Here is a 12,181-nt window from a genome sequence, read left to right on the forward strand (position 1 = left end):
GGGATTTTTGATGATTTTTATTTAATTTTTGGCTGATCATATCTTAGATCGCTTAGTTATTTCGGTTTATGTCGGTTTTGACCGTTTAGGCCATAAAATGAGTTTTATGCATTCTTTTGACCCGAAACCTTTTCCTACTGATTTTATATGTTAAATAAATTATTTTAAGGGTTCTGGAAATATAAAAATCTCAGTTTTCTTTTGAAAACCCGGAAACGCCTCTAAATCGTATTTTAAGCGTTTTTAACGCATAGTAAGCGTTATACTCATTTTAAACATATAAGACTTATACCTACTGATGTGATTAGCATATTTTCATATAATAACAGTAAGTATAAGTATATGAATTCAGGTTTCCAGTTTTGGCATCTTTAGCCCTTGTGAAATTACTAAAATACCCCTACGGTGCATAGTTTGATTTTAAATGATGAAGTTTGGTATATGGGTCATACCCTACTGTTATAATATGTTAAATGGAGTATATTTTCTGTATAAACCAGACCCGAAACTCAGATTTCTAATTTGACTCTTTCATAATCTTTTAAATGACCAAAATGCCCTTCTAAGGCATAAATTGAGTTTAAAATTATTCCGGGCAATATAGAACATAACTTACTGATATTATAACATATATAAAGCATATTATCTCAGGGAACTTGCATTTGACTCATTTGGCTACCCGTAACGCCCTTTTTGCGTTCGGTTCGGTCTACGTAACTAGTATGCGTAAATTGACCGAAACGGGTCAAACGTTATCATTTTTATCTCAAAATCCAGAATGTATTTAGTATACCCATATTATACAAGTATTCAAACTTGTCGGGTCTAAATCACATTCTATCCGGTCTTTCGCTTAATCGTGCGTAAACCGTATCATCCTTAAAACTAACCGGTCAAAGCTTAAGCTTAAATAAAAGACCCGTTAGAAATCTAATAGGTTATTATAAACCTTTGTTCCAGATTAGGAGGCCCAGTAAAAGCTACCACACTTACCGTTTGTGTTACATACTTGCTCAGGTAAATACATTTTGACTTATTTTCCCTATACGGGCTTGGGGTACGGTATTTAAAATACCGCTTGATCGGGCGCACAAGTCATGCACCTTATGGGTGTACAGTCTTGAATAGCTTGTGCGACTCGTTTAAACAGTCTTGTCTTACTTTAGGCTTTGGGGGGTTATTGACCGTGTCCCGGATATCCTTGGCATTATCTTACGAGATGGCCACGACCAGAGCACGGGGTGTAGGCGTACACTCGGCGTGTATAACTCTTTAATGTGGTGTGTCATTTAATCTTTAGCCCGGACAGCAGATCCCGGGCCACCAAAGATACGAGTGCATGTAAATCGTTCACAAGTTTATATTGTATAATTATCCCAAGTTAATAAAAATATTTATGCCTTGTGCATTTAAATCAATTTTCAATCATTTTCAAATGGGTCAGTCGATTTGTATTTACCAGTGTAAACTGACGTATTTTCCCCAAAAGGTTAAGTGCAGGTACTATACGAACTAGGCTGGCTGTTTCCTAAGAGCGTCCACTATAGTCTCGCAAGCTCGGACGACAAATAAACTGTTGAACAAATTTTATCTTATTTTTATTTGATCCGCCTGTGGATCCATTTCAACTACTGTGATATTATTATTGCACTTTATTTAAAAGTTGAAATGTATCTATTCTGCTTCCGCTGTGCATTATTATATTGTGTTGATTGTCTATGACGATGCCAACTACGTCACTGTACCCCACACCGGGCCCACCGGTGACACGTGGAAATCGGGGTGCGACAATGATGTCCGCATAAGACCAGACATTTCTTCTTCGCGATAGTAAGCTGGAATCCATGATTCACATAGCCCGTACATATACGTCAGCCATTCATGGTCGGTTAAACCGAAATCATTTAAAATGGCTGCCCATTCAATCTTAGGCGAACCCGACCTGAACCCGAAAATTGTGTCATACATATGAACCGAACACGACCCGAATATTCACTAGTTGACCCGAACATGACCCGTTTATATATTAAATCCAAAATTATGAGTTAACTGCCATTTTCGTCCCTGTGGTTTGGTCACTTTGGCCATTTCAGTCCATTTTTCAAAAATGCGCCATTTTCCTCCCCGACGTTCTGAAAAGGTGCCATTTCAGTCCAAAAATCATAACCCAGTTAAGTCGGTTAGTAAATAAGGACTGATTGTGTAAATTTGTAACATAAAGGACTGATCGTGTAAATTTGTAACACCACCACCACTAGCCCTGCCACCACCACCACTCCGCTGCCACCACCACCACCACCACCACCGCCACCACCACTCCGCTACCACCACCACCACCACCACTCCGATCTGCCACCACAGCCACTGCCACCACCACCACTCCGATCTGCCACCGCAATCATGAAAACAGCCACCGTATGCTCTCTCTCCACGGCGGCGGAAACGCCGATAACCTACAATAACCTATGCAAACCGGAACCAGTCGCTGCACCACTCACAAATCTGAAACTATCAAATCGAAAATGCGCAGCTCGTTATAGTCTGAAAGTAGTGAATGTTCGGTCTCCGACGCCGGCGACAGATCTCCGGCGACATTGCCACCTGTTCGTACGTTTAATGGAGCTTCCAAGTAATACTCCTCTTTGTTGATTAATCAGTTAATTAATTAGTTAATTGTTGTTATCAACAGTTTTTGTTTATCAGTTTGTAATTAATTTGAGTTATCTTATGGTAAACTGATAAAGGATATGGTAGTTAGTGTTAGTTGAGTTTGTCAGAATGCTTAGTGATGCAGAGCACAAGCACAAAATAATCGAGAATGCTTTCTCGAAAAAGTTGGATTAAAAACCGAATGAATGAATAAAAGAGGAGCCAATGGCCATGTATATGGATGTTCTAAATTTGGCAGGGTTGCCAATTTTTTTTGAAATTACCAAGTAAAAAGGAATACTAAAATTAAGGACCAAAATGGATGTTCTATCAGCAAGTTGGTTCAGCAGTTCTACCAATTGGTGGATGTTCACGAGGTAACTTATTCTACAAAACCGACCGATATCGTTTTGTTAGTATGGAAAACTTGTGATCTAATGAAGTGAAATACGCAGGTCAAAGATATCACCTACTTACCATTTTAGGAACGCGAGTTAAAGCTGATCAAAGTTGCCACAAATGCTGCTGCTCGAAGGGATGTACTGGACATCGCCACCATCTTTCGCGCCAAGCCTGTTGATGTTTCCGATCATACTATTACACTTGAGGTTTTTCGTGTTTCTGATACGGTGGCTGTTTTCATGATTGCGGTGGCAGATCGGAGTGGTGGTGGTGGCAGTGGCTGTGGTGGCAGATCGGAGTGGTGGTGGTGGTGGTGGTGGCAGCGGCTGTGGTGGCTGTGGTGGCAGTGGTGGTGGTGGTGGTGGTGGCAGCGGAGTGGTGGTGGTGGCGGTGGTGGTGGTGGTGGTGGTGGTGGTGGCAGCGGAGTGGTGGTGGTGGCAGGGCTAGTGGTGGTGGTGTTACAAATTTACACAATCAGTCCTTTATGTTTCAAATTTACACAATCAGTCCTTATTTACTAACCGACTTAACTGGGTTATGATTTTTGGACTGAAATGGCACCTTTCCAGAACGTCGGGGAGGAAAATGGCGCATTTTTGAAAAATGGACTGAAATGGCCAAAGTGGCCAAACCACAGGGACGAAAATGGCAGTTAACTCCAAAATTATATATATATAGGGTAGGGATATGGTAAAAAGTGTTTAAAATGTGAGAAGGGTAAGAAGTGTTTTAAACCATTGGATATTTGATCTAATGGTTGAGATCAATAGGGTATAAAATGTAAATTGTGTTTTAATTAGAAGGGCCTTATGTAAATTGAGGGGCAATAGTGTCTTTTCAAATGTTTCAAATATGGTAACCGTCTCCTACACAACCAAAACCCCCATTATTCTCCTAAAAATCAGCAACTTTCCCCAATAAAAAATGGTAACCGTATCCTACACTATATGAAGATATAACACTATGAACCCTTGATAAAACACTATATGAAGATATAACACTATGAACCAGAAAAATCAAGATGTCTGTACAGAATATAACACTATTGATTGGGGATAAAACACTATGAACCAGAAAATCAAGATGTCTGTACAGAATATAACACTATTGATTGGAGATAAAACACTATAAACCAGAAAATTAAGATGTCTCTAGATTTTAAAACACCATAACTATGATTCAAATCATGGTGTTTTATCTGGAATCCAAAAAACATTGTAAATCATCAAACAAACAGACGATTCAAGTCATGGTGTTTTATCTGGAATTCGAGTCAGATAAAACACCATGACTTGAATCATAGTCAATGTCTCCAGATGTTTAAAACACCACGCCATGAACAATGTCTCCTGATAAAACACCATGACTTGAATCATAGTCAATGTCTCCAGATGTTTAAAACACCACGCCATGAACAATGTATCCAGATGTTTAAAACACCACGTCATGAACAATATATGATTAAAAGATGTTGCGATTAAAAGATGATGAAGAAGATAAAAGAATCAGATGTATAATGTTTCCTAAAATTTCTCATAATTCAAAATTCGATTCATCCCTATAAAAACTCATCGCAAGTTTTTTTTTTGGCAGTTATCTTTGAAATCAATTAAATGATAAGAAAGTCAAATTACTAATATACCCTTTTGAATTAATTAGGATAAAGGACACTTGTCACTCCCAAATTATTTCTCACACTTCTTACAAAAGTCCCACTTTGTACAAGATCCTCTACCTATATATATATATATATATATATATATATAGTGTGGGGTTCATTGGGGAACACTAAAAAAGTGGGGAACCGGGGAACCCCCTTCTAAACCATTGGATCTAAAAATTAAGCGGCTGAGATTAGATTTGACATTTAAGACTAAATAGAAAAGAGAAAACACGGAAGGGTATATTTGGAATAATTGAAAAACTAGGTTATGAAGTGAAACCAATTCTTCCGATATCATTTTTATTCCACCAGGACGACAGATCTCCGCCCAAGTCTGTCGCAGGAGAAATCAATATCATCGGAGAAATCATTGAGAGGTGCCAGAGAAATCAATTGAGAGGTGCGTTTCACTCTTTTCGATCTCAGTTTCACCACAAAACCTACTTGTTCTTATTAGGATATCGTGATATGTGTTGTTTCTAGGGTTTCTCAGAAATTTGCATTTGTTCCGGTAGTTTTTGAATACGAATACACATCGTAATGGTAATACGTCTGACTGGATGGTTCAAATTTGTAATCGTTAACTTCAAATCTGAAAATAAATTGTAGTTTCGGCATCGATTGTGATCGTCTGATTTTTGGAACTTAAATTCAGTTTCTATTTAATTTATTTTGCTATGTAGGTTGTTCATGATTTATGCACTAATTTTCATCTCACACTCGTTTTCACATTGTATGAAGATTGGTGATGGTTTAGGATTTTTCTTTGGTTTTGATTTGAATTCAGGTCGACTGAGATTTTGAAAATTGAAGAGTTTTTAATTGTGTATAAATTGTATTCAGATCTGAATCATTGACATCAAAGGTGGATGCAATTTCATGTGTTCTTTTGCTTTAAGTAGTGCATTTCTCAATTATTTTTTTGTTGCTTAGTTCTGTTTTTACTCAATAAAGAAGATGTGTGCATGAAAATAAGTTTTTCTACATGTAACAATAAGTTTTTGTTACAAGTTAATATAAGTTTTTACATGTAAAATTATGTAATAATGGCATCTTTAGCGAGTAGGCCAATCAATTTACCCTATTCCGCCATCAAGAGTCATCTAATTACATCCTTGAAACCAAATCTCCATAGCTGATTTGTACATACAGAGATGTTGTTTCTTTGGCATTATCGTTTGTTTACAAATCTGAGCTCATAATCGTTTTATCACATCGGTAACAGTACCGGTCTATGCAGTTAATATTGGTGATATATCGGTTATTGGCTCTCATGTAAAATATCGGTGTCAAATATCAGTACCAATATTATCGGCAATATTGACCGATGTATCACCGATATAGATATATCACTGAATTGTTATTATTAAATTGCTATATATAGAAATTTTGCATGATATTAAAATTACCGATATCTATATTCGATATTTTACCGCATTAACTGCATAGGTACTGGTATACGTCGGTCATGTTTTTGGTTTTGGTACTTTCAATGATGGTAACTGAACCCACAATATCAGTAAGATTGCCGGTTGGTTTTTACGTACGTTGGCCGAAACCGAGCCGGTTTCGCTCAAAATCCGGTTTGTGCGCCTCTACAATCAACCATCACTTTATATTATGGTGAACATCATAATCCGATTACCAATATAAACGTTCTGGACTATCATAAGGCCTATATAACCCAGTCGTCATGATGTAAATAAGAAACAAGAGTTTTCGTGATTTAAAAGGCTATGAAGTTTTAGTGATTTCTCTCGTGATTTGAACAATTTTGAGATTATCTGCATCTTGGCAGGGCAACTTGGATGGTTATGTGAAACAAAGATCTCTATGTCACGGTTTTGCGTTACATCTAGTAAGTATGCAGCCATGGCAGGCAACTTGGATGGTTATGTGAAACAAAGATCTGAGCCTCATGAATGTTCAAAAGAATGATGCAAAACACTGCATCAGTGTTTATCTCCAACGACACCCAAGGAACACCGATGCCACTTCTTCCCATCCGATGATAATACACAGATTAAACTATGAGGTACTCCGATCTACATACTTCCATGCTTCTAGATCTGCAACAACCTACAAGTTCAACGGAGCCGATGATGGATGGACGGTGGTTCTTCATTTTTCCAATTTCCGCCCGAAATCGTTCTTCCACAATTTCATGTTTCATCGTTGTAGCATGGATTGACAGGTACCTTTTTTTGTTTCATTTCAGTCAGAACACACTACTTTTGTTCCTAATTTGAAATTAGCTATCTGATGTTATATTTTTTTTCATGCTTCCCATGCCTTCATAACCACGGGTTCAAATTTATAAAGTGTTAATAAATTTTGTTGCTAGTTGTCTTTTACTGTAACAAAATATCATGAATTCCATGAAAAAAGATGCTAGGTTCAGTACCACTAATGATCTAAAAACACCAACGACAAATACAAGGTTTTGAGCTGGGAATGACAGAGGGTTCAGCTTACACTGCTGAGTCCAACGAGTTATTCGAGCTAGGTTCTGAGCTTTGTTTCGCATGGGATGGGGCTGGACAGGTGGGAGTGGGAACATGATAGCAACAGGGTCTTTACGTTGAAGAATGTAAAAAAAAGGGCCACGAGCGAGAATTCAGGGTAGGATACTTTTCGGTTTTGTTGGAATAGTTGGTTGTCGAAGAAGGTGAGTATAGTCGCCCGGAGTCTATGCGGACTCAAAATATTAAAATAAATAAATTTAACATGTTAAATGAGCGTTTACATTTATCAACTGAACTTGATTCGACTTTATTTGACCAAACATGTTAAAATAAGTTTTGGACCATAAACTTTAACATCTTAAATGAGAGTTTGCATTGATCAACTAGGTTCAAGACAACTTTATTTGACCAAATTATATATTAATTTTCGGATTAGAGTTTGAAATATTTAATTAAAGTTTTGCTTGAAGTCTAGGTGGGCTCAAAATGTTTAAAAAAATAAATTTAACATGTTAAATAAATGTTGCATTTATCAAGTAAACTCGATTCGACTTTATTTTACCAAACATGTAAAAATAAATTTATATTAGAGTTTGAAATATTAAATTAAAGTTTTGTTTGTAATCTACACGGGCTGAAAATGTTAAAATAAATAAATTTAACATGTTAAATAATTGTTTGCATTGATCAATTAAGCACGATTCGACTTTATTTGACCAAACATGTAAAAATAAATTTTGTATAACAAATTTTAACATGTTAAATGAGATTTTGCATTGATCAACTAAGTTCAAGTCAACTTTATTTGACCAAATTATATATTGAATTTTGGATTAGAGTTCGAAATATTTAATTAAAGTTTTGCTTGAAGTCTATGCGGGCAGAAAATGTTTAAAAAAATTAATTTAACATGTTAAATAAATGTTGCATTTATCAAGTAAACTCGATTCGACTTTATTTTACAAAACATGTAAAAATAAATTTATATTAGAGTTTGAAATATTAAATTAAAGTTTTGTTTGTAATCTACACGGGCTGAAAATGTTAAAAAATAAATTTAACATGTTAAATAATTGTTTGCATTGATCAATTAAGCACGATTCGACTTTATTTAACCAAACATGTAAAAATAAATTTTGTATAATAAATTTTAACATGTTAAATGAGATTTTGCATTGATCAACTAGGTTCAAGTCAACTTTATTTGACCAAATTATATATTGAATTTCGGATTAGAGTTCGAAATATTTAATTAAAGTTTTGCTTGAAGTCTATGCGGGCTCAAAATGTTTAAAAAATTAATTTTACATGTTAAATAAATGTTGCATTTATCAAGTAAACTCGATTCGACTTTATTTTACAAAACATGTAAAACTAAATTTATATTAGAGTTTGAAATATTAAATTAAAGTTTTGTTTGTAATCTACACGGGCTCAAAATGTTAAAATAAATAAATTTAACATGTTAAATAATTGTTTGCATTGATCAATTAAGCACGATTCGACTTTATTTGACCAAAGATGTAAAAATAAATATTATTTAATAAATTTTAACATGTTAAATGAGATTTTGCATTGATCAACTAGGTTCAAGTCAACTTTATTTGACCAAATTATAAATTGAATTTCGGACTACAGTTCGAAATATTTAATTAAAGTTTTTCTTGAAGTCTATGAGGGCTCAAAATGTTTAACTAATTAATTTAACATGTTAAACAAATGTTGCATTTATCAAGTAAACAATATTTGACCAAATTATACATTGAATTTCATATTAGAGTTTGAAATATTAAATTAAAGTTTTATTTGTAATCCGGGCTCAAAATGTAAAAATAAATAAATTTAACATGTTAAATAATTGTTTGCATTGATCAATTAAGCAAGATTCGACTTTATTTGACCAAACATGTAAAAATAAATTTTGTATAATAAATTTTAACATGTCAAATGAGATTTTGCATTGATCAACTATGTTCAAGTCAAATTTATTTGACCAAATTATATATTGAATTTCGGATTAGAGTTCGAAATATTTAATTAAAGTTTTGCTTGAAGTCTATGCGGGCTCAAAAGGTTTAAAAAAATTAATTTAAAATGTTAAATAAATGTTGCATTTATCAAGTAAACTCGATTCGAATTTATTTTACAAAACATGTAAAAATAAATTTATATTAGAGTTTGAAATATTAAATTAAAGTTTTGTTTGTAATCTACACGGGCTCAAAATGTTAAAATAAATAAATTTAACATGTTAAATAATTGTTTGCATTGATCAATTAAGCACGATTCGACTTTATTTGACCAAACATGTAAAAATAAATTTTGTATAATAAATTTTAACATGTTAAATGAGATTTTGCATTGATCAACTAGGTTCAAGTCAACTTTATTTGACCAAATTATATATTGAATTTCGGATTAGAGTTCGAAATATTTAATTAAAGTTTTGCTTGAAGTCTATGCCGGCTCAAAATATTTAATAAATTAATTTAACATGTTAAATAAATGTTGCATTTATCAAGTAAATTTTATTTGACCAAATTATACATTGAATTTCATATTAGAGTTTGAAATATTAAATTAAAGTTTTGTTTGTAATCTACACGGGCTCAAAATGTTAAAATAAATAAATTTAACATTTTAAATAATTGTTTGCATAGATCAATTAAGCACGATTCTACTTTATTTGCCCAAACATGTAAAAATAAATTTTGTATAATAAATTTTAACATGTTAAAGGAGATTTTGCATTGATCATCTAGGTTCACGTCAACTTTATTTGACCAAATTATATATTGAATTTCGGATTAGAGTTCGAAATATTTAATTAAAGTTTTGCTTGAAGTCTATGCTGGCTCAAAATGTTTAATAAATTAATTTAACATGTTAAATAAATGTTGCATTTATCAAGCAAACTTTATTTAACCAAATTATACATTGAATTTCATATTAGAGTTTGAAATATTAAATTAAAGTTTTGTTTGTAGTCAACACGGGCTCAAAATGTTAAAATAAATAAATTTAACATGTTAAATAATTGTTTGCATTTATCAATTAAACACGATTCGACTTTATTTTACCAAACATGTAAAAATAAATTTTGTATAATAAATTTTAACATGTTAAATGAGATTTTGCATTGATCAACTAGGTTCAAGTCAACTTTATATGACCAAATTATATATTGAATTTCGGATTAGAGTTCGAAATATTTAATTAAAGTTTTGCTTGAAGTCTATGCGGGCTCAAAATGTTTAAAAAAATTAATTTAAAATGTTAAATAAATGTTGCATTTATCAAGTAAACTCGATTCGACTTTATTTTAAAAAACATGTAAAAATAAATTTATATTAGAGTTTGAAATATTAAATTAAAGTTTTGTTTGTAATCTACACGGGCTCAAAATTTAAAAATAAATAAATTTAACATGTTAAATAATTGTTTGTATTGATCAATTAAGCACGATTCGACTTTATTTGACCAAACATGTAAAAATAAATTTTGTATAATAAATTTTAACATGTCAAATGAGATTTTGCATTGATCAACTAGATTCAAGTCAACTTTATTTGACCAAATTATATATTGAATTTCGGATTAGAGTTCGAAATATTTAATTAAAGTTTTGCATAAAGTCTATGCGGGCTCAAAATGTTTAAAAAAATTAATTTAAAATGTTAAATAAATGTTGCATTTATCAGGTAAACTCGATTCGACTTTATTTTACAAAACATGTAAAAATAAATTTATATTAGAGTTTGAAATATTAAATTAAAGTTTTGTTTGTAATCTACACGGGCTCAAAATGTTAAAATAAATAAATTTAACATGTTAAATAATTGTTTGCATTAATCAATTAAGCACGATTCGACTTTATTTGACCAAACATGTAAAAATAAATTTTGTATAATATATTTTAACATGTTAAATGAGATTTTGCTTTGATCAACTAGGTTTAAGTCAACTTTATTTGACCAAATTATATATTGAATTTCGGATTAGAGTTTGAAATATTTAATTAAAGTTTCGCATGAAGTCTATGCGGGCTCTAAATGTTTAATAAATTAATTTAACATGTTAAATAAATGTTGCATTTATCAAGTAAACTTTATTTGACCAAATTATACATTGAATTTCATATTAGAGGTTGAAATATTAAATTAAAGTTTTGTTTGTAATCTACACGGGCTCAAAATGTTAAAATAAATAAATTTAACATGTTAAATAATTGTTTGCATTGATCAATTAAGCACGATTCGACTTTATTTGACCAAACATGTAAAAATAAATTTTGTATAATATATTTTAACATGTTAAATTAGATTTTGCATTGATCAACTAGGTTCAAGTCAACTTTATTTGACCAAATTATATATTGAATTTCAGATTAGAGTTCGAAATATTTAATTAAAGTTTTGCTTGAAGTCTATGCGGGCTCAAAATGTTTAAAAAAAAATAATTTAACATGTTAAATAAATGTTGCATTTATCAAGTAAACTCGATTCGACTTTATTTTACAAAACAAGTAAAAATAAATTTATATTAGAGTTTGAAATATTAAATTAAAGTTTTGTTTGTAATCTACACGGGCTAAAAATGTTAAAATAAATAAATTTTACATGTTAAATAATTGTTTGCATTGATCAATTGAGCACGATTCGACTTTATTTGACCAAACATGTAAAAATAAATTTTGTATTATAAATTTTAACATGTTAAATGAGATTTTGCATTGATCAACTTATTTATTGAATTTCGGATTAGAGTTCGAAATATTTAATTAAAGTTTTGCTTGAAGTCAATGCGGGCTCAAAATGTTTAATAAAATAATTTAACATGTTAAATAAATGTTGCATTTATCAAGTAAACTTTATTTGACCAAATTATACATTGAGTTTCATATTAGAGTTTGAAATATTAAATTAAAGTTTTGTTTGTAATCTACACGGGCCCAAAATGTTAAAATAAATAAATTTAACATGTTAAATAATTGTTTGCATTG

Source organism: Helianthus annuus, chromosome 17 (genome assembly GCF_002127325.2).
Source record: "Helianthus annuus cultivar XRQ/B chromosome 17, HanXRQr2.0-SUNRISE, whole genome shotgun sequence".
In the NCBI taxonomy this organism is placed as follows: domain Eukaryota; kingdom Viridiplantae; phylum Streptophyta; class Magnoliopsida; order Asterales; family Asteraceae; genus Helianthus; species Helianthus annuus.